Source organism: Pseudorca crassidens, chromosome 2 (assembly GCF_039906515.1).
Source record: "Pseudorca crassidens isolate mPseCra1 chromosome 2, mPseCra1.hap1, whole genome shotgun sequence".
Taxonomy (NCBI): Eukaryota; Metazoa; Chordata; class Mammalia; order Artiodactyla; family Delphinidae; genus Pseudorca; species Pseudorca crassidens.
In genome coordinates this window covers 23,099,315-23,122,629 of record NC_090297.1, presented here as the reverse complement: position 1 = coordinate 23,122,629, position 23,315 = coordinate 23,099,315, and the positions used below count along the sequence as shown (strand labels likewise).

General features: G+C 45.3%; 1 protein-coding gene, 1 long non-coding RNA gene and 1 pseudogene across 2 annotated transcripts in view; 1 reads left to right on the top strand and 2 right to left on the bottom strand.

Annotated features, from left to right (window-relative positions):
- Positions 1-23,315, top strand: part of LOC137208739 (receptor-type tyrosine-protein phosphatase U-like) — a 274,206-nt gene that overhangs the window by 166,169 nt on the left and 84,722 nt on the right. The window lies entirely within an intron of this gene.
- Positions 2,349-12,052, bottom strand: LOC137212381 (cytochrome c-like; annotated as a pseudogene).
- LOC137210194 (uncharacterized) lies at positions 12,631-22,621 on the bottom strand. The gene is made up of 3 exons (XR_010936329.1): positions 22,155-22,621; positions 14,027-14,228; positions 12,631-13,365 (listed from the first exon to the last, which is right to left on the bottom strand). It is a non-coding gene; the product is annotated as an uncharacterized lncRNA (long non-coding RNA).

Sequence of the window (23,315 nt, the reverse complement as noted above, 5' to 3'; positions counted from 1 at the left end):
AGTTGGCAATTCTCCCCAAATGGATCTACATATTAAATGCAATCCTTATAAAAATCTCAGCAAGCTTTTTTATAGAAATTGACAAACTGACTCTAAAATTTATATGGAAATTCTAAGGACAGAGAATAGACCAAACTATTTGGAAAAAGAACGAAGTTGGAGGACTGATACTACCTGATCTTGAAACATATTATAAAGCCATAGTAATCAAGATAGTGTGGCATTGGTGCAAGATAGGCATATAGATCAAAGAAAAGAAACTGAGTCCTAAAGTAAGTCATTAAATTTTTTTTTTTTTCGGTACGCGGACCTCTCACTGTTGTGGCCTCTCCCGTTGAGGAGCACAGGCTCCGGACGCGCAGGCTCAGCGGCCATGGCTCACGGGCCCAGCCGCTCCACGGCATGAGGGATCTTCCCGGACCGGGGCACGAACCCGTGTCCCCCGCATCAGCAGGCGGACTCTCAACCACTGCGCCACCAGGGAAGCCCTAGTAAGCCATTAAATTTATGGTGAATTGTTTTTTAACTAAGATCCAAAGACAATTCAATGTCTTGTTGAATTGTCAAGGCACGTTTGACCATTTGTTCAAAACTGTCAACTAATGATGCTGGGGCAGTTGGCTACCCACGTGAACTTAAACCCTCACCTCATTCCATACACAAAAATTAACCCCAAATGGATTAAAGACTTAAATATAAGAGATAAAACTCCCAGAAGAAAACAAAGGAATACATCTTCATGATGTGTGTTAGGCGAAGAATTTTTCCCCTTTTGGAAGAGACCAAAAAGAAGATCCACAAAAGAAAAAAAAATCAGCAAATTTACTTTATCAAAATTTTAAAAATTTGTTTCAAAGGACACCATTAAGAAAATGAAAAGACAAACCCACAGACTGGGAGGAAATATTTGTTAATCACATACTGATTAAGGTATTGTATCCAAAATATATCAAGAACACTTATAATTCAATAATAAGAAGACAAACAACTCAATTTAAAAATAGGCTAAAGACTTGTGTAGACATTTCACCAAAGAAAATATATGGATGGCTAATTAGCTCAAAAAAACATACTTAACATATTCAACTAATGAGATTAGTCATTAGGTAAATGCAAACTAAAACCAGCAGTGAGATACCAATTCACACCCACTTGAATAACTATATTTTTTAAAAGGACACCATCAAGTGTCGTTAAAGAAGTAGAGAAATAGAAACTCTCTTATACTGCAGGTAGGAATGTAAAATAGTATAATTACCATAATACCCAGCAATTCCATTCCCAGGAATCTCCCTAAAAGAAATAAAAAACCTATGTTCACAAAAAGATTCATATGCAGACGTTCACAGCAGCATTATTCATGACAACCAAAATGCAGAACAGCCCAAACGTCCATCAGATTTGAGTGGATACATAAATGTGGTATCCATCCAGTGGATACCACTCAGCAATAAAAAGGAAGAATTACTGACACGTACTGCACATGAATGACCTCAAATATGTTATGCAAAGAAGCCAGATGCAAAAGACTACATACAGTAAGATTCCCTTTATATGAAGAGTCCACAAAAGGCAAACTTACAGAGACAGAAATCAGACCTCGAATGCCTGGGACATTATGTGTGTTTGGAGGGGAGGGGAAGGTGGGGATTAACTGCAAGCAAACACAAGGGAACTTTGGGGGTGATAGAAATGTTCAATAACTGGATTTCGGTGATGGTTACACAACTCTTGTTTGTGTGTGTGTGTATGTGTTCGACATTCTTTGATATTATACATAAACTACACTAAAATGCCTTTCATTAAATAAAAGGCAACATTTTAGATACAGGGAATTTTAATTAAATAGGCATAGTTAAGACCAAAAAGATAAAGTAGACATTGCCAGCTTATCTTCAACCCTTGCCTTCACAGGCTGGTAAACACAACTTGAAACACACAGGTGAGTCTTGCTCTGTTTTATGAAACAATAAAGGAATCTCCTCAGTACTTAAATATGTTAATATAACCTGTTGTATAGATCTACCTATAAAACCAAACTCCTATAGGTTTTGAGATGGCATTCACCATCTCTGTGAAAAGTTGAACATTACTAATCAAATTCAATCATATCTTTAGAAGGGGAAAACAGTGACAGCCCTTGCTGAACCAGAATTACTATCAAAACTCAAAAAGCTGATCATCGTTTAGCCACAAGCCAATCCTATTTAAATCAGGACTGTCCAACAGAAATATTCTAGCAGCCATTCATCATCTGAATTCTGGTATATGAGATCAGTTTAGATACGGTATGCATAAAAAGGTCATAGACATTTCTGTGCCGTAATAAATAGGGCAGTAGCCGTCTATTACTCATTAGTAGCTTTTCTGAGAGAAGTTACTAAGTCTACGCTTTCTGCCTTCTTAATGCCAGTGAAGATTACTTTTGTTCCAGGGATGTACTACTTAGGATTCTCCAAATACTCCCCAGTGATACCTTTGTTCTTTTTTTTTTTTTTTTTGATAATTTCTTCTTTATTTGTTGGTTGTAACTCTTCTACAAGGAAGAAACCTCTGTTCAGCTGTTTGTTTACTCTGAATTACAATTTTCACAGGAAAGGCAGGAGACACACACGATTCTGCTTACTTTAGCAATGTTTAAATCAGAACCTCAACAGATTTCTCTTTTTTTTTTTTTTTTGCGGTATGTGGGCCTCCTACTGCTGTGGCCTCTCCCGTTGCGGAGCACAGGCTCCGGACGCGCAGGCCCAGAGGCCGCGGCTCACGGGCTCAGCCACTCCGTGGCATGTGGGATCTTCCCGGACCGGGGCACGAACCCGCGTCCCCTGCATCGGCAGGCGGACTCTCAACCACTGCGCCACCAGGGAAGCCCCATGCCTTTGTTCTTGATGACATCTGCGTAAGAGAATCCAGGGTCCTGAACTGTTTTTTGCCCAAATAGAGCATGGAGGTTTGGTCCAGTCTTGTGCTTGCCTCCCTTTTCCACGGTAGGGCACTGGAAACACTGCTGAAAAATCGTCTTGCCCCTCTCCACATCACCCACTTTGAAATTGTTCCTTTGTCATATGTGATACGAAAGTTCCAATACAAGTTGGATGTCCACTTTCTCCACAACTCTTGAAGTTTACTAAAAATCACTGAATCATATTCTTAAAATGGGTGAATTTTATTATAACTTATATGTCAATAAAACTATTTAAAAGAAACAACTACATGGGAATGCCCCACAGAGCTGGCTAAATGAGGAAGACAATAGGTGATGAACACAGTTCTCTGCCAGCTCCCATTTCCTTCTGAGAAAAGAAGAGGGAGCTGGAGAGTGGTCTTAGTGTTTTGGACCAGTCTTAGCAGGAACAACTCCCACAACTCTTAGAATAAAGGCCCAACTCCATCCTGGCCAGGTCTTGCCCTCTCTAGCATCAGTTCCCAACACTCTTCCATGCCTTATGTCCTCCCCAAATACACTGGCCTTCTTTCAAGACTTAATATTGATGTAGTCCTTCCCACCTCAGGGCCCCTGCATGTGCTGTCACCCCTACCAGAAACACATTTCACTTTCTGCCTAGGTACCTTCTACTCAATCTTGAGACCTCAGCTCCATTGTCTCTTCCTTGGGGAAGCCTTCCTTGATTTCCTGAGCTTGGTCAAATTCCTCTATGAATTGGTATCATAGACCCTTTCTCCCTATATAATTTACCACAGTAGCAACTTTTTATTTATTTGTGATATCATGATTCACGTTAGACCAGTCACCATGAAGATAGGAAACATGTCTAATTTGCTCACCATTGTATCCCAGGGCCCAGCACAGTGCCTGCCACATAGTAGATGCTGAGTTAATTGTTAATGACTTGCTGAAAGTTAAAATTCTAAACTTCTTAAGATCAGGGGGTTGTAGTATTCAAAACTTCTGTCATTTTGAGATATAACAACTCAATACATTATGCAATTATTATGTTCCTGAAACATTTCATGTGCCAGAGAGCAAAAAAATCTACAAAAAACTAGTAAAACCTGAACTTGAAGTTTATGGTTTCATCATTTAAGGAGCTTTTTCTCTTCTCTAGCCAGGCTGAACAAGAAAACAGGAGAGAATGTACAAATTACCAATATCAGAAATGAAAAAACGGTCATCAGTACTGATCCCATGGACATCAAAAAGATACTAAGGGAACAACTTTATGCACACAAATTTGATAACTTAGCTGAAATGGACCAGCTCCTTGAAAGACACAAACTACCAACACTCACAGAAAGGCAAATAGATAACCTGCATAGCCCTTCAGCTATTAAAGAAATCAAATCAATAATTCTTTTAAAGTCTTCCAAAAAAAGCAAACAACAGGCCCAGATGGTTTTGCTGGTGAATTCTACCAAACATTTAAGGAAGAAATATTACCAATTCTCTACAATCTTTTCCAAAAAATAGAAACAGAGGGAACACATCTTAATTCATCCTATGAAGTCAATAGTATCACAATACCTTAAAAAAAAGACATTATAACAAAAGAAAAGTAAAGATCAATATCTCTTACGAACAGACACAAAAATTATCAAGAAAGTATTAGCGAATCAAATCTGACAACGTATAACAAGGATGAATATGTCAACCAAGTAGATTTTATTCCAGGTTTATGGGCTAGAAGACTCTGTATTGTCAAGAACTGTTAACATTTGAAAATGCAAGGATAGTTCAACATTTGAAAATCAGTCAGTGTAATCCACCATAGCAAAAGGCTAAAGAAGAAAAATCATATCAATTGATGCAGTAAAAGCATTTAACAAAATCTAATGCCTATTCATCATCATTCAAAAAAAAAAAAAAAAACAAAACAGAAACCTCTCAGCAAACTAGGAATAGAGGAAAACTTCTTCAACACAATAAAGAACATCTACAAAAAACCTACAGCCAACATCATATCAATACTTAATGGTGAGATTAAGATCAAGAATAAAGTAAGGATATCTTCTTTCTTATCACTCCTATTCAACATCATACTGGAAATCCTAGCTAGTGCAATGAGACATGAAAAAAAAATTAAAAGCGTATATATCACTGTCTTCATTCATAGTTGGCATGGTTTTTTATAGAAAATCACCAAAATTCTCAAAAAAAAACCTAAAATAAGTATAGCAAGGCCACAGGATACAAGGTTAATATACAAAAGTCTATTGCTTTTCTACATACCAGCAATGAACAAATGGAATTTGAATTTTTTAAATACCACTTACAATAGCACCAAAAACCCAAAGAACTTAGGTATATGTATATAACAAAATATGTTCAGGATCTATATACTAAAAAACACAGATAAAATAAATTTTTGCAGGTCTAAGTAGAAGAGACAGTCCATATTTATGAACTGAGGTTCAATATTGTTAAGACATCAATTCTTTTCAACTTGACATATAGACTCAATGCAATACCAGTCAAAATCCCAGTAAGTTATTTGGTAGATATCAACAAGCTGATTTATGTGGAAACATAATACTGAAAAAGAACAAAGTTAGAAGACTCACATTATCCAATTTCAAGATTAACTATAAAGCTACAGTTTTCAAGACAATGAAAGTTAGACACTTAGATCAGTGGAACAGAATAGAGAGCCCCAAAATAGACCCACATAAAAATAGTCAACTGATTTTTTACAAAAGGGCGTGGCAAGTCAATGGAAAAATAATAGTGTTTGCAACAAATGGTGCTGGAATAATTGTATAACTATTTGCAAAAACAAATGAACCCAGGCACAGACCTTAACATCTTTCACAAAAATTAACACAAAATTGATCATAGACCTAAATGTAAAATGCAAACTATAAAATTTCTAGAAGAAAACATAGGAGAAAATCTAGGTGACTTTGGCAGCTACTCCCCCTGCCATCCCCCAGCTACACTTCTGTGTATAGTTATGCCCCTTCCAGCTACCCCACCAGCCTGAGAGATGTTGAGGATAAACACAGCCAGACATTAGTTACAGCAGTGAAAACAGAATTTATTCAATAACTACTGACACTAAGGGAAAGAGCTGAGCTCTACCCCAATCTGTGCAGAGGTGATTGGGTGCTTTAAAGGGAGAATGATCAGGAAGAGAGGCAATGGCAGGGTCTTGAGCAGAGTCAGGAAAGTGAAAAATTACAAAGAGTGAGAAGGAAGGTTGGTCCACGTAAAACCCATCTGGGTTTGCTAAGTGGCACTCATTGAGTTAGGCTCCTGCCCTCCCATGAAGGTTGGGAGACAGCAGCCATATCTTCAGGTGTTGGCTGGAACAAACAAAACTTCTTTGGGCATCCTTGAGCTTTGTCAGGCAGGCTCTTTAAGAGGGGCTAAGGACATCCTAGGGATGTGGCCTTGAGCTGTTAGAAACTGTTAGTGTTTTGTTCAGTTCTTTAGAGCTAAGGTTAGGCTTAGTCAAAAGGAGGGTTCAGAGGAACCAGGCTAGAGTCCAATCAAGGAAAGAATTTTTGTCAGAAACCAGGGGCATTTATTCATTCTGGGCTGTCAGTTCAATCTGCTTATGGTGCTTAGGGTTTTGTTACATTTCCTGTGGCATCAGCTACCCAGGTAAGTTCTTCTTAAAAGCCTTCTCTGTAAGAGAGTTGACAGTGTCAGGTTCCCTTGGAACATGGATCTTATTGATCTCTGTCCCCCCACAGTGCCAAGCACAGCACCCAGCTCTTAGTAAGAACATGGGAAAATACTGGTTGAATTGGACAGAACTTGAAACAGAAATTGAGAAGGTTTTTCAGGGGTGCATTGGAGCATAAAAGAAACGGGTTTATAAATCAAAATCATTTTCTGTAGCTCTCTGGAGAGTGTAGCATTTCAAGGAAGGCTCTGGAAATCTTTTTTGTAAAGCGTGGAATTGCTTTCTATTGAAAATAGTTCTTGCTTGTAAGGGTGTTTCACACACACGCATGAGCTTGTGTGCACAAATTATAGAGGTAATATATGATTTTTTGGTAGAAAGAAAGAGAGGGAGAAGAAGGAGGTAGGTAGGAAGAAAGAAAGGGAAGAAGGGAGGCAGGAGGCCAGGAAGGGAGGGAGGGAGGAATGAATAGACACCTGGATGTATAAGCCTAAAGCTCAGGGAGAGGTCCAGGTTGAGAGGTACATTTCAGAGCCATCAGCATATGAATGGCATGTAAAGGCCACAAGTCTGGTGAAGTCCCCAAGGGGGTGAGGGAGGATAAGGAGAAGAGAACCAACGGCAGAACTCTAGAATAACTCAAGGGTTACAGGTTGAGACGCCAAGAAAGAACGAGCAAAGGAGATGGAGGAGGAGTAACCAGGGAAGCAGAGAAAACCAAGAGAGGGTGGGATCCCAGAGCGGAGAGGAGGGAAGGTTTGAGAGCCATGAGCAACTATTCCAAATACTGATAGGTCAAATGTCATTGAAAGTTGACCATTGGATTTATCGGTGCATAGGTAATTGATGACCTTGACAAGAGCAGTTATGGTGGAGTATGAAGGGACGAAATCCAATTCGAGGGCAGTGAAAAGAAACTGGGAGGAGGGGAATTAAAGATAGTAATAATCATGACTTTTGTTTTATTGTAAAGGGAAACAAAAGTAGCAGAAGAGGTTGGATATTGACTTGTTTTTATTTGGGGGGGATTAGAGAATTAATGGTGTGTTTGTACACTAATTGGAATGATCCAGAAGAGATGGGAACATTACTGATGTAGGCAAAAAGGGAAGGGATCTCAGCACAAATGGCTTGGATAAGGCACATAGAGTTCATGTAATGAGAGGGCCTCAATGCATGAGGAATTTTCCTGAGAGTCTCTCACACAGGCACATATCCTTCCAGATACTCACTTATCTGTATACAAACCAAGATTATTAGAATCTTTATAATGCTATTTGTCTTTTTCATCAGTCTACTTTCTTTATTCAAAAACACATCATGGGGCTTCCCTGGTGGCGCAGTGGTTGAGAGTCCGCCTGCCGATGCAGGGGACACGGGTCCGTGCCCCGGTCCAGGAAGATCCCACATGCCGCGGAGCGGCTGGGCCCGTGAGCTATGGCCGCTGAGCCTGCGTGTCCGGAGCCTGTGCTCTGCAGCAGGAGAGGCCACAACAGTGAGAGGCCCGCGTACAGCAAAAAAACAAAACAAAACAAAACAAAAACACATCATGGACATTCTCCCAAGTCAGATCATAGAGGCCAAATTCAATCATTTTAATGGCTGCTCCATACTCAATGGCATGGATGTGCCGTGACTTAAGGAACCAACCTCCTACTGATAGACGTTTAGATTTCTCCAGCTCTGCTATTACAAATAACATTGTAGTGAAGATCCTTACATAGCTTTGTACTCTAGCGTACTTCAGAATGATCAACTCCTAGAAGTTAAATTGCTGAGACAAAGGACATGTGCATTTTGAATTTTGATAGACACTGCCCAGCTGTCTTCCGCTAAGGTTACCCCAGTGAATATCCCACCAGCAGGATGTGAGAGAGGGAGTGTTAACACCAGGGGATTGGTCTGAGTTTGGACTTTCCATAGCAGATTTGCTTAAGGTAGTTCAGCCTGAAAGTATGTCTGTGTCAGAACCGTAAGTGATAAACAATTGGTCTGTATCTTCAGCCTGCAGGAATGTGCTGACCCCATCTGGTCTGGGGAGCTGGAGAAGCGGAGAACTGGGATGGCAAGAGAGGAGAGAGCAGACAACGCGGGGCAGGAGGGCAGATCTGGGGAGCTGCAGGGAGCCGGGCGCTAGCCTGGTTCCTCAGGCCACTCCTGTGGGGTCCCGGGCAAGTGGCTCAGCCTCTCACTGCCTGATCACAACAAACATGCTTGTGTGGATCCAGGGAGGTAGCAAACATGAAAATGAGATTGTAAATGTTGGGGCAGAGACGGCAGGCTGCCCACCAATAGTCACCCTCCTCTTCTTTCCTCCTGACACGACCCCTATTTTGTCCAGGACAACAATTTCCCCTACTTAAAAACATTACATTTCCCATCTTTCTGCAGGCTGTCACGTGACACAGCTCCAGCCAATGAGACGGGGCAGAGGTGGCTGTGGGGCATTCTGGGAAATTCCCTGGAAGGGCAGGGGCCTCTGGCTTCTCCCAGAGGACCGCTGGCTGCCCAGCCTGAAAGGAGGCCCAGGTGGAGCAGCCACGCTGTGACCCCAAGGGCGTCCGCACACCCTGAGGACACTGAGGGGAGATACAGGAGGAAGCTGGCCAGATGGTATCTTGGAGCTGCTGGGCTTTCACCACCTCCCACCCCAATGATTCACTGAGTGAATCCCGCCTCACTGAGTGAGAAAAATAACCCCTGACTTGTCTAGAGCTCCACTGATCAGGTTCCAGTTACTGTCAGGAAGGCCAGTCCCAACTGTACAAGTGACAGTGTGCAGGGTGACAGGGTACCAGACTGGACTCCAGGCACGCTGGCCCACCCCCCCTTCACCACTGACCAGCTGTGTGAGGGAGCCCAGAGGGCTGGGCCCCTCTGAGCCCCATTATTTCATCTATAACCAGGGAAACAGTTACAGGGACTCCAGCCTTGCAGGGATCAAGGAGGGTAAGTGACACAAACTCTTTAAAGGCTTCTGTCCTGAGACACAGGGGGCAGCCCTGACCTCTGACTGCTGGGCAGCTGACCTTGGACAACCCCCAACTGCTTTCTGACCCTCATTTGTTTCATGTTTAACACACCTTGCAAAGTGTGATACTGTTTAAGGGAGAGAGGTTGTCCGTGTGTAAATATGTGGCTGGTTGGTAGTCCCATCAGAGGCCACAAGAAGGGCAGCTCAGGGCTCATGCAACCAGCAAGGCCAGTGGGGTGGTGGGAAAGCATCAGACTGGGAGCCGGGAGCCCTTCTACCTGGATCGCTCTGCCTGCACTGGAATGCCCCCCCTCTTCTGGGCCTCAGTTTGCCTCCTATAAAATGCAGGGTTTGGGTTAGATGACCATGAAGAGTCTCACCATTTTTCATACTCGGAGTTAATTTTTCTGCTTTCACAAACCTGCAGGGAGGCATGGTCAGGTGGCAGAGGTTGGGGTCAGCTACCGATCAGGAGTGTGAAACGTGAAGAGCCCCAGGATCCTCTGAGAGAGTCTCCAGCAGGGCGCAGCTGGGTGTATCTACTGAGACACCAGCCCATGCTGGGAGGGTGGGGGCAGGGAGGTGATGAGGGACCCGTTTTTCCACTCACCCAAGGCAGGATGGACTCTAGCCCATGTAGGCTGCCCTGCCTGGTTTGCGTGAGAGCCAGGCTTGCCTTGCACAGCGTTCACTGTAATTCAGCAGCACCTCTGAGCAGATGGACACCGGCTGGACCGACCTGTCTGGGAAGACCTGAGTCTTCTACTAATGAACCATGTGACCCTGAGGGAGTCACTTAACGTTTCTGGGTCTGTTGCCTCATCTCTAAACATAAGGATGTCAGACCAGGTGCTTTTGAAGATCCTTCCAACACTAAAATATAGGATTCTGGATTCAGGATAATAGTACTCACACTCTAATTAGACTATCGGGAAGATGAATTAAGATCAGCCATGCTTCAAGGATATTAGGCTTTTCTCCCACTATTCCTCTTGATTTTATACATTAGCTATTCTTGCCCTCTACCCTAACCCAGTGGAGCATATCTGTAGGCTGTTGCCATCCAGTATCCTGTCACCCTTTTACTAGTAAAGCTGTAATTTCCCCCAGAATTTCCCCCTCCCCTACTCTCAGCCCATCCCAGGCTTAGGCTGGATCAACCCCACCTCCAGATTGCAGGATCTTTCTTGATTGGATTAAGCCAATCACCACATTCCTTCCCACTGACCCAGATCAGTTCAGGGGTAGGTGTGTGACCCTTGGAGCCAATGGGAATCGGCCCAGGACTTTTGATTAGTTGTTGAGGAAGCTCTCTCTTCTCTGCTGGACTCCAGTCTGGATGGAAACCCATCTGGCCTCCAAGAAGCGAGATCTGAGCATGGCCTTGCATGGGGGAGAGATGCTAAAAGATGGGGAACATCCTGGCGGCATCCTTTGAGCCCCTGCAACAAGGTGGAGCTAAAGGTCCATCCCTGAGCTTGTCAGTGGCATAAAACCAATAAATCCCTTCTGAGCTCAAGCCAGGTTTACGCACTGAGGTTCCTGTCACAGGAGATGAAAGAGCCTAATGGCTGCCTCCCCTCCCGCATCTAAGTCTCCAAGCTGAGACCAGCACAAAACTTTGCCGTGTCAGCCTCTCCCCCGGGGTGTGAGTCAGGTTCATCTCCCGCTTCCCCTTCTCCCCGTTCTCTTCCCTCCCAAGAAGGAAGCTGCAGAAACCACCCCGTAATGGCATCTCCAAGGGCGAGGGCACATTATCCCCAGATTTTAATGAACCGAGCAGCCTTGTCACTGCCAGACCTGCGTCACGCAGCGACCGTGAGGGCTGCTGACTCACCCTGTGGGTTCCTGGTGCTGACTGGCCTTCTGGCAGGAGGCGGGTTTGAGCTGGGAAGCCACGGGTCGTATTTAAGGTGGGGGTTGGACGGGAGCATTCACATAGAACTCTTTAGAGTCAAGGCTCTGGGAGGGCTCTTAGAAGCGCCTTGTTCTGCAGATGTGCAGAGAGGTCATGGGACTTGCCTCGGGTCACACAGGGATCTGGAGACTGAGTTGGGCCCAGAACCCAGATCTCGCTGTTCTGAGTCCAGTTGCTCCTTTCACTCTGCCATGGCTTCTTCCCAGGATGAGATCTGTTTCCTCTCCGGGTCCTAAGCAGCCCCTCTCATAGAATCCTTGCTATCTCCCGGAGCCTACACTACACTGAACACCCCCAGTTATTCCATCAGCGGTCCCCGCGTCGGTGGGTGCAGAGGGGATATGGATGGGTACCGCAGGGTCTGCTGCACTCATTCCCAGGGCCTGAGCTGAGCTCTGGGCTCAGGCGCTGCCCCTCTTCTCAGATGTTATGCATGCCCTTCTTCACCCCGAGTCAGGATCTCCCCTCACCACCGGCTCCCGGGCCCCACAGCGGGTGGAGCTCTGCCTGCCTGCAGGACACACCCTTGCTCTGTTTTGTTGCTGGAAGGCCTGGGCTGACCTTGCTGGCCATCTCTAACCTGCCCCAGTTTCTCTAAATGCTGTCCGGCCTCCTATCAGCCATGGCTGGGGCTGCCTCCGAAGTGCTGCTGTCTCTTTGAGCAGGAAAGTCTATTGCCCGCATCCCTGAGTCTCCACGTCTGGTCGGCCTCCATGTAGACCCACTCTCCCACTGCCCAGTGGTGCCCAGAGCCTCTGCAGACCATCAGCGGTGGGACGGGGAGGGCTGGAGGCCAGGGCTCCCCATCACCTCTCACCCAGCTCAGCAAGTCATCTGGCACCCAATTCAAGTCAACAGCCACTTATCTGAGCAGCTACTGTGTGCAGGCAGCGTGCTCAGAGCTTCCCACAGCCCCTCCTGTGACCCCCGCAAGTGCCCTGTGGAGGAGGGTTCATCAGCTCCACCTGCCAAGTGGGGAAACTGAGGACCTGCCCCAAGGTCACCTGCCTAACCCTAAGACACCCTGAAGGGGTTGCACACACATTCCCTCCCTCCCACTGCCCCTGCAGGGATGTGGTTTTCTGTAACCTCCAGGTACAACCCGCTCTGCAGTCTCCCTTCTTAAATCCTTGGCCACTGTTTACCTGGAATCATCCCATGGATCTCGCTGGGTAAATGTCAGAGACTGTCTCCTGGAACCAGAGGCCAGGACCAAGTGGCCAGCAGACCCCACAGCCCTGCTCCGGCGAGGGCCTTCTTCAACCACAGTCACCAGGGTGCTGCATCTGCCCCACTTTGGACTTTGCGACAATCACAAGAGGGCTTGTTGTCAGAACTGATTTGTGAGGGTTGAAAGGCTTCGGATGAAGATCTCTGCTGTGGGACCGCTGGACTCAGGCAAAAATCCAAGGCCATCATCAGCTGTTTGGGTGAAACATGATGACTGTCGTGAAATTTTAATTAAACTCTTACTGGCGTGAATAATTGAGCATGACAGTCAGGTGCACTGACTTCCTCAGGCCCGCTCTGGAAGGAGAGCAGGGGCAACCTTGGTGTCAGGTGCAGGGCTCTGGGGGAGTCTGCAGATGCCCCAGGTGCTGAGGGGGCAGCGAGCGACAGGACTTTCACCCTCACCGGCCCCAGGAGCTGCCCCCATTATCTCTCACCTCAGGGGAGTCATTTTTCCCTGTTTCCTGCTCTGCTTGGCCCAGCAGGAAGCGGCAGGTGAGAGGAGCAGATGGGAGGAAGAGACGGAAAAGCAAGAGGTGTTGAGGGTTGCGGTCTGGATTGCAGCTGAACCTCAGGTATAAATCGCGATTACCCAGCTTGCTAGCTGTGCTATCTTTAGCAACTCACTGTACCTCTCTGAGCTCCAATTTCCTTATCTGAAAAATAAGGACCATAACTCCCATCATTTTAGAAATACTGATTATTTTCTCCTGACCCACTCCTCCCTGCTCAGCCCACAGCCCCAAAGTTCCTCTCCCACTCCCATACCACCAGCGACCCTCAGCTGATGAACAGTATTGAGGTGGACGCCTGGTCCACACTGGCCAGGTTAGCAGATCTCCCCTCTCGGGAATCTCAGTTTGGAACATGGAGACAGAGTCATTAAACTGTGGCAGCCGGCTGGAAGAGGGGTAGCTCAGGGCAGGTAGGGGCCACCATTTTGGTGTGGCCACAGTGGGTCAGAATGGGCAGAGGAGGCCCCACCCCCGGCCGTACCACATAAACACACATACTCATGAATGAGTACAAGTGAAAACTGGGGAAATCTGAGTAAGGTGGGTGGGTTGTATCAATGTCAATCTCCTGATTGTGATATAGTCCTGCAGTTTTAGAGGATGTTACCATTGGGGGAAACTGGACAAAGGGTACACAAGTTCTCTCTCATTCCTTTCTTTTTTTAAAATTCAGCTAAATATCAATTCCCCCACAGGATGATGAATGCTTGCCCAGCTGGGGGCTGTGGTAGGATCCATCTGGCCAGTGTCACCTGATTGTGTGGGCAGGGCTCCCGTTAGATCCAGTGAGGAAGGAGCTTACCTGGGTTGCCTTCTGTGGCCAGGTTGGGGCTAATAGAGAAACTAGGCCTGGGTCTCCTTCTTCTGTGGGTGGGTGGGATCTAAGACATCCTGCCGCCGTGTTGTTCCTCCAGTCCTGGGGCCCTTAACCCATCTGCCTTCCTCTGTCCACTTTACAGAGTGCTCCTTTGGTCCTCTTGTCATTTCCAGCAACGACAGTTATGCTTAGTGGGGAGGAACAGGGAAAGACCTCTGTATTATTTCTTATAACTTCACAGGGCTCCTCAATTACCTCCCCCCACAAAAAGGTTAATTTTCAAAATAAATTATCTGCCAGAAAAAAATAAATAAATAAGACGAATACCACCAATCTCATTGCATCATTGTGAAAATTAAGTAAATTAACATATGCAAAGAACTTAGACCATGCCTGCCATGCAGGGGTGCAAGACAGATATTCATTCTTCTCCAAGAATTTAGGAATGTTATGTTTCTAAAGTGTTTTTGAAGTTCAAAATATAATTTTCCCTAAAACTCTGTTATAGACTGGGGTTGGACCAAAAGTCCTAATGGCTTCTACCACTACTAACCATGATAACAAGGTTTCTTTGGGGAAATGTAGTGCAAACGCCAGACACCAACAACACATCCTCCCTTCCCTGGGCCATTCCCAAGAAATGGAGGAAAAAATTGTATGGGTGCCCTAAGCAGAGAGAGCAAAGCAGAGTGAGACCAGGCTCTGTAGACATAAGAAGTCAGAGTCAGGGTCGACGGAGACCAGGAGCCTGAATGTGCCTCCGATTCACGTCCCTTTAGAACACCAGTGACACCGCCCACGGTCGGTTGGGGGCTTACTGTGCGCCAGGCTGTGTGTGCACCACCTCATTAATTCCTACCACCACTCTCCAAGGGAGGGACTGTGTTAACCTGTTTTACAGCTGAAGAAACTGACACTGAGAAGTTAAGGGACGGAACTTCCCAAGGTCACAGCTTGGATCTAAATCCCAGACCTGTGGCGACTCCACCCCTGGCCCCTGACCACTGCCCTCACTGCCCCTCTACTCCTGGGTGTCCATTTGTATGGCTTTTAGGGCTCATGTCCTCAACCCCCCTGTGAGGGAAGAGCTGTTTAAATCACTGTCCCCCATCTACAGATGAGGAAACTGAGGCCCAGAGAGGGAAGGCAACTTGCCCAAGGTCACACAGCAGGGAGTTGGGGGATCCCCATGTACCTAACTCCTCCTCTAGGGCTACCTTGCCTACCCCCCACCGCCCTCCCCACAACAATCCTCAGAGGAAAGCACAGACTGAGGCCCCCTTCTCCCTGGGACGGGGGTGTCGTGGGCTCACAGAAAAGCCTCCATTCGCGGTATCTCCTGTCCTGGTGGCCAAACCCCTCTTTCTAAGTCTGCACCACATCCACCTTATCCTCCCCACCCCCAAGCCCATGACACAATAAAGATGTTTAAAAAAATAAAACATAAACCAAAAAAAAAATTTAATGACATCAGCTTCCAGCCACTGGGAAACTGTGCCTGACCCTTTTAGTGTTCTACATGTGTTACTTCAGTTTAGTCTCGTAATACTTTAGTGAAGTATAATATAATTGACATAAACTGCATGCATTTAAAACATACAATTTGGTAAGGTTTTTTTTTTTTTTTTTTTTCCGGTACGCGTGCCTCTCACTGTTGTGGCCTCTCCCGTTGCGGAGCACAGGCTCGGGACGCGCAGGCTCAGTGGCCATGGCTCACGGGCCCAGCCGCTCCACTGCATGTGGGATCTTCCCGGACCAGGGCGCGAACCCGTGTCCCCTGCATTGGCAGGCGGACTCTCAACCACTGCGCCACCAGGGAAGCCCAGTAAGTTTTTTTATATACATCCTTGAAACCATCACTGCAATCAAGATAATCAAAGTACCCATCACCCCCCAAAATCTCCATGTGCTCCCTTATAATCCCTCTCTCCTGTCCGTCTCTGCTCTCCCCCGCCCCCATCCCTGGACAGCCATGGATCCGCTTTCTGTCACTATCAATGAGTTGGCATTTTCTAGAATTTTATGTAAATAGAATCATATAGCAATGTGATCCTTTATAGCTGGCATCAGTGTAATTATTTTGAGATCCACTCATGTTGCATGTATCGATAGTTATTTTATTGCTAAGTAGTATCACATTATATAAATATGCTGAATTTGTCCATCCATTGACCTGTCAATGGACATTTGGGTTGTTTCTAGTTTGAGGCTATTATATTTAAAGTTGCTATGACTTTCACGTTCCCCTTTGGTGAATAACTGGGAGTGGAAGAGCTAGATCATATGGTAGGTGTTTAACTTTGTAAGAAACTATCGAACTGTTCTCCAAATTGGCTGTATGATTTTATATTCCCACCAGCAATGTACGAGCATTCCAGTTCTTCCATACCCTGGGCAAAACTTGATATGGTCCATCTTTTAAATTTTAGCCATTGTGATACCCCAGGTCTATAGAGGCATTTCACTGTGGTTCTAATTCGTGCTTTCCTAATCACTAGTGATGTTTGGCATCTTTTCATGTGTTATTTATTTGCCATTCACAGATCTTCTTTGATTACGTGCTCAACTCCTTTGTCTACTGTTTACTGGTTGTTTGTTTTGAGGGTTCTTTACACACTCTGGATATAAATCTTTTATCAGATATATGCTTTGCAAATATTTTCTCCCAGTCCATGGCTTGTATTTTAATTCTCTATCTTTCAAAGAGTAAATGTTTTTTTTAACTTTCATTAACTTCAATTTATCAGTGTTTTCTTTTACAGATCATGCTCTTGGTGTCATCTAAGAAAGCTTGCCTAACCCAAGGTCACAAAGATTTTTTCCTCTGTTTTCTTCTAGAAGTTATATCATTTTAGGATTTATATTTAGATCTGTAATCAATTTTAAATTAAGTTTTTGTGTGATGTAAGGTATGAACTGAAGCTCACTTTTTTGCGTAGGGACATCCAATAGTGCCAGGACCATTTGATGAAAAAACAATTTCTCTACTGAATTTCCTTTTCACCTTTGGCAAAATTCAGTTGTGCATATATCTATGGGTCTCTTTCTGGACCCTCTATCTTGCTCTATTGATCTTTCTGACAAATATGTCAATATGACACTGTTTTGATTCCTTGAGCCTTATAAGTTTTGAAGTTAAGAAGCGTTAATCCTCCAAATATATCCTTTTTCACAGTGTTTTGACTATTCTAGGTCTTTTGCATTTCCCTATGAATTTTAAAAACAGCTTGTACATTTCTAAAAAAAACAAATGCCTGTTGGGCTTTCAATTGGATTGAGTTGACCGAGAGAACTGACGCATCAATATTAGGTCCCCTCACCTTGAACGGTATATGTCTCTTCATATATTTGGATCCTGTTTAATTTCTCACACCAATGCTTTTTTTTAGTCCAGAGTGTATAGGTCTCATACATCTTTTTTCACAGTTATCCCTGAGCATTTAAAAATTTTTGATGCTGTTGTAAATGGTATTTTTTATTTCAATCTCTAATTGTTCATTACTAGTAAATATACAGTTGATTTTTCTATATTGATCTTGCATCCTGCAACCTTGCTAAGCTCATTTATTAGTTCTAATAACTTAGATTCCTTTGGGTTTTCTATGTAGCTGATCACGTTGTCTGCAACTAAAGTTTTACTTATTCCCTTCCTGTGTGGATGCATTTCATTTCTTTTTCACACCTCATTGTACTGGCTAGACCCTTAAGTACAGTGTTGAACAGAGCAGATTTTGAAAAAGGACATCCTTCTCTTGTTCCTGATCTTAGGGGTAGAATATTCACTCTTTCACCGTTAAGTATGTTAGCTGTTGGCTTTCACAGGTTCTCTATGACAGTTTGCAAAAGTTCCTTTTTATTCCTGGTTTGCTGAGAATTTTCATAAGGAATATAAATGGCAAATAATGAAATGTTAAAACATGTGTAAAAACTGATTGGAAAGTGGCCACCATACTTCTTCTCTGTCTGCATCTGTCTCCTGACCTTTGAAATATGACTTTGCTTCTCTTCCCATCAAGAGATGAGGTCTTTTTCCCCAGCTCTTGAATCTGGGATGGCCCTGTGACTTGCTTTGGCCCATAGAATGTGGTAGAAGTGACATGCCAGTTCCCAGCTGTTCTAGAATATGCCCAGGGTTGTTGTCTTTTTGTGTTTTTTTAAACTTTTTATTTTATACTGGAATATAGTGGGTTAACTATATGTGTGTTAGTTTCAGGTGTACAGCAAAGTGATTCCATTATACATATACACGTACCTATTCTTTTTCAAATCCTTTTCCCATTTTAAGTTGTTACATAATATTGAGCAGAGTTCCCTGTGCTACACAGTAGGTCCTTGTTGGTTATCCTTTTTTGAGTACAATTAGAGGATAGATGTGTGGACACAGAGGGGGAAGGGGAGGGTGGGATGAATTAGGAAATTAGGTTTGACATAAATACACTACCATGGGTAAAATAGATAGCTAGTTGGAACCTGTTGTATAGCACAGGGAGTACAACTCGCTGCTCTGTGATGACACAGATGGGTGGGATGGGGGGTGGGAGGAGGGAGGTCCAAGAGGGAGGGGACATATGTATACATATAGCTGATTCACTTCATTGTACAGCAGAAACTAACACAACATTGTAAAGGGCTGTTGTTTTTTTTAAAATCAGGTATGGTAAGACACGCAGACACAGAAATGATTGTCATTAAGGAAGAAGTTTATCCTCACAGATCCCTAGAAGAGCAGAGCACACTGCAGAGGGCCATCTGGGGAAGCACTAGGGTGGGTTAGGAGGCAGAAGGAGAGTAAGGGAGAACATGGCCCAGAGTCTTTATTAGGGTTTTTGTGAGAAGGAATGGGTGGGGCAAGGTAGGTATGCTGAGTAACCTTCGGATTGGACAGTTGGAATAATCTTTGCAGGCTATGGACTATTGGAGTCACCCCGAGGTGCCTGGTAACTGGCTCTGGGGTCATTTAGGGCAGGGGAAATATTGGCATGGTATGTGAGAGTTTGATAAAGAAGAAGAGTGGGGTATGGGCTCTGGCTTGTATCTCTAGGTGAGTAACTTTTTTTCCTTTTTTTTTTTCATGTCTGTCTTTGACCATAGTTTTCTTTTTTTCCTTTTCCCTTAGGGTGCTTACTAGCTGGACTCTGAGTGGTCCCCAGTGGCCTCTGCTGTGAGCGGTGGCCTCCCTTTTTAGGGCATCCCACTCAAGCTCAGGGGGGCTGGGGTTTACATCTGAGAGAGCACCAGTGCTATCAGCTTTCTTTTTCAAGTTTTTTTCTTTTGAGTGTGGAATTCCCTGGTACTGACACGCAGTACTTCAGAGAGCCCTTGCACATTGATTAGACGTTTTACTTTTTTTTGTTAATTGAACCATATCCTCGGGGAGTGAGGGGTCTGAAGGGAACCAGGACTGGGATGTTCCTTTCCTTTCCCCTCTTTTTTTTGTTTTTTGTTTGTTTGTTTTGCGGTACGCGGGCCTCTCACTGTCGTGGCCTCTCCCATTGCGGAGCACAGGCTCCGGACGCACAGGCTCAGCGGCCATGGCTCACGGGCCCAGGAGCTCCGCGGCATGTGGGATTCTCCCGGACCGGGGCATGAACCCGTGTCCCCTGCACCGGCAGGCGGACTCTCAACCACTGCGCCTCCAGGGAAGCCCTCCTTTCCCCTCTTTTATTAAACATTGAGCCTCTGGTGTCCAGGGAGGGGCCCTTTTATATCCCACTGGGTGGGGAAACAAATCGCAACAGCAGGAAGCAGATGACAGCAGAGAAGCTTGCAGCCTGAACCACAAGGATTGCAGGGCATCACGCTCCCCGGAGGAGGAGGAGAAACTCGCACTGACCTCGCAAATGGGACCCTCGACACGTGGCAAAGGTTCAGGTGGCGCACTTCCCGACTGCTCTACAGAACAGGCGCAAATGTGACTCCGCGAAGCTCCCAGGGGAAAGGGGAGGTGGTGACCGTCACCTTGAGTATATAACGTCCCAGGTACTAGGCACGTTCATCGAAATGACTCAGATGGCCCCAAGGCTTGTAGGTCCTGCCCAATCAGCTGGTCAGACTTGTCCCACAGCACCAGAAGTGTGGTCACTCCTTGTCCCCTGCAGAGGGGTCTCTTGGGGAAACGGAAGTAGCTAATCACCTCCACACCCCCGGATGCTCTGTCCTGAACACCTGAAACTCTAGACCACCAACAGCTCCGGGAGGACTCAGCTTTTCGAGCTCCACAATCTGCGGTTGGGAAATCATGGCGCCACCTGACAGAAACAGCACAATGCTGTCACCATCAAGCAGCACGCGCCCCGACACCTGGCTGTGCCTCTCAGGGCAGTGGCCGCTGTCTGTGGGGTCCGGTTAGTAAGCAGAGGGCAGTCTGAAGACATAGCATCTCCACCTAGTGTCAAACCACCCCGCTTTGCTGTACCAGTTGTGTCAAAATGTACCCAGTGTTGAGCATCTTTTCATGTGCCTGTTGGCTAGTAAAATAATACAAATGAATCTCTATACAAAACAGAAACAGACTCACAGGCATAGAAAGCAAACTTATGGTTACCAAAGGGGAAAGGGAGGGGGAAGGGATAAATTAGGAGTGTGGGATTAACAAACACAAACTACTATACATAAAATAGATAAGCAACAAGGATCGACTGTATAGCACAGGGAACTACATTCAATATATTATAATAACTTATAATGAAAAATAATCTAAAAATATATATATATATATATATATATATAACTGAATCTCTTTGCTGTGCACCTGAAACTAACACAATATTGTAAATCAACTATACTTCAAGTTTTAAAAATATACTCAGGGTTTTTTTTAACCAGGTATGGTAAGACGTGAAGACATGTTATAAAGGAGGAAGTTTAAACGCATAGATCCCTAGAAAAATGAGGCACAGCACAACACGCAGAGCCACATGGGGAAGCACAAAGGTGGGTCAGGAAGCGGAAGGGGAAGAAGGGAAGGCATGGCCCAGAGCTTTTTTCAGGGCTTTTGTGGGAAGAAATAAGCAAGGCAAGGTAGGAATGCTGAGTAAGCTTAGGATTAGATAATCTGAGTAATTTGGGCAGCTCTGGGCTATAGGGGTGGTCCCTGGTTGCCAGCACCTAGCTTGGGGTGATTTAGAGCAGCAAGAATATTGACTTGGTATGTGAGAGTTAGATAGGGGTGGTCAGGGCTGGAGGCTCTGGATTGGTAGGTTTGTACATCAAAGGCGTTCTCACAGGAGAGTCACTTGCTATCTCTAGGAACTAACTAGCCCTTCCTGGAGAGAACTAGCCTCTAACACAGAGCATCAAGAATATGGAAAATAAGAATATGTGGTCAATCCGCCAACCCATGTCTCAAAACAACTTTGTGCGCTTTCACTCCCTCTTTTGTACCTTTATCTTCACCACGAAGATAGGAACAGGCCCACTGTCAGATGAGGCCACATGAAAGAGAAATGAGCCATCCCAGCTGAGGCCATGCTAAACCAGGGACTGCCCCCGCCCTGAGCCAGTCCACAGCTGACTGCAGGTGCATGAGTGAACCCAACCAAGATCAAGCAGACCCACTCCATCAGCAGAAGCACCCAGTTTATGTACACACTCCTGAGCTAAATAAATGCTTATATCTTAAGCCAGTAAGTTTCCGGGTGGTTTGTTATGCAGTATTAGCTAACTGATACACCACATCTCTCTCACTGCAGAGCTGCGGGACTCAATAGCTTTGCAGTGTTTCCTCTAGTGCCTTGGTTCTTCTCAGTCGCCTCTTCACCATTATCTTTGTTCCTAAGATTCCACAGGTATTTCACCCTGCCTAAAGAAACTGAGCTGCTAGAACTCACATCCCCCTTTCAGTGCATCCTTTATTCAACCACCCAGCAGATACTTAAAATGTGCCTACTGTATGCGCCAGGCACCAAAGAATAGAAAATGACGAAGATAGTGATAGAACCTGCCACCAAAGGACTTACAGGAGATATGAAAATTAAATAAATAATTGCAGAAATAATTACAGTGGATTTAAGCATAGCATTTCACCCAGAATTTGTTCCATTCAGCATATAAAGTAGCCCAATGTGCAATTAAGTTGCAGCCACAACACTCAGCCAGAACTGTCAGAGCTTACCTTGTGAGAGAGCAGGTGCCCATAGTGATCGGAACTCACACCCCTCCATGAACAGCGGGACTGCCTCTGCGAGGGGGTACACCAGCTCCAGACCAGAGGAGTCCCGCACAGCTGTAATGAAGGAATTACAGGGTCCTGGAGAAGGAGTCTGAAGGGCTTTGAAGACAGACCATCAGGAGGGAGAGGCCGGGTGGGTTGGAAGAGGAAGCCTCCACCAGGGTCAGCCAGGCTGGATCTCGGTCTCAGATCTCCCACCCACTCACTGGTGACCTTGGGAAAGCCCCTTAACTCCTCTGAGCCTCAGTTTCCCTAGGATCCTGTGAGGGTTGCATGAATACAATGCATGTGAATATGCCCAGCACAGCGCTTGGCTCAGAAAAGATGGGCTGGAATGAAATTTCGTCCACTGTGATGAGGAGACCTGGGACCAGGATCCAGTGTTCTGATGTCTGAACTCTGAGCCTTCTGCCTTCCCTCCTGTTCTAGAAGCTAAACCCAGTGTCCCTCCCTTTGGACCCAACAATGAGTCACTTTACACTTGGTGCCTCCTTTGGCCATGTGCCCCTCACAGCATTCAAAGATGCCGGGATTCATCAGGGCACCGCTCCCTGGGATGACCGCAGCTCCACACCAGCTCCTTTCCCATCTCCCTCCCTCCCTCCCTCGAGATTCCACATCCTTGGGACAATAGCTGAGTGCATTTGCAGAGAGTTTCTAATGGCTGGTTGGGTCCCTCGAGGACTACTGTGCATTCCCTATAATGACATTCATTAGTCTCTCTGACATCAATACCGTTCTCAGGTTAATATGTTTAACTTAATGAGGCATTATTTTCAGTTAGAAAACTCCTGAAGAAGCATGTTTTCTCCTGGTGAACGAAGCTGATGAATAGATTAATACCAGGCTTGAAAAGCTGACCAAGAATTTGAGTCTAACCAGCTCCTTTTTCTTCTTCAGGTATGAACTGAGCTTGAGTTAATTTGCATTAAACTTGTCATTTCTTAGAGTAAGAAACAGGAGGAAGATCCCCACTTTGGCTCTGTGATTTGTCTTCCATGTGCCTGCTGTTTCCCTCCTCCCATCCCCAGCCCCAGCTCTAAGACCAAGGACCAGCAAATGATGCGGGGGGAGGGGGACGTAGCATCTGAAATTGAGCAGCAG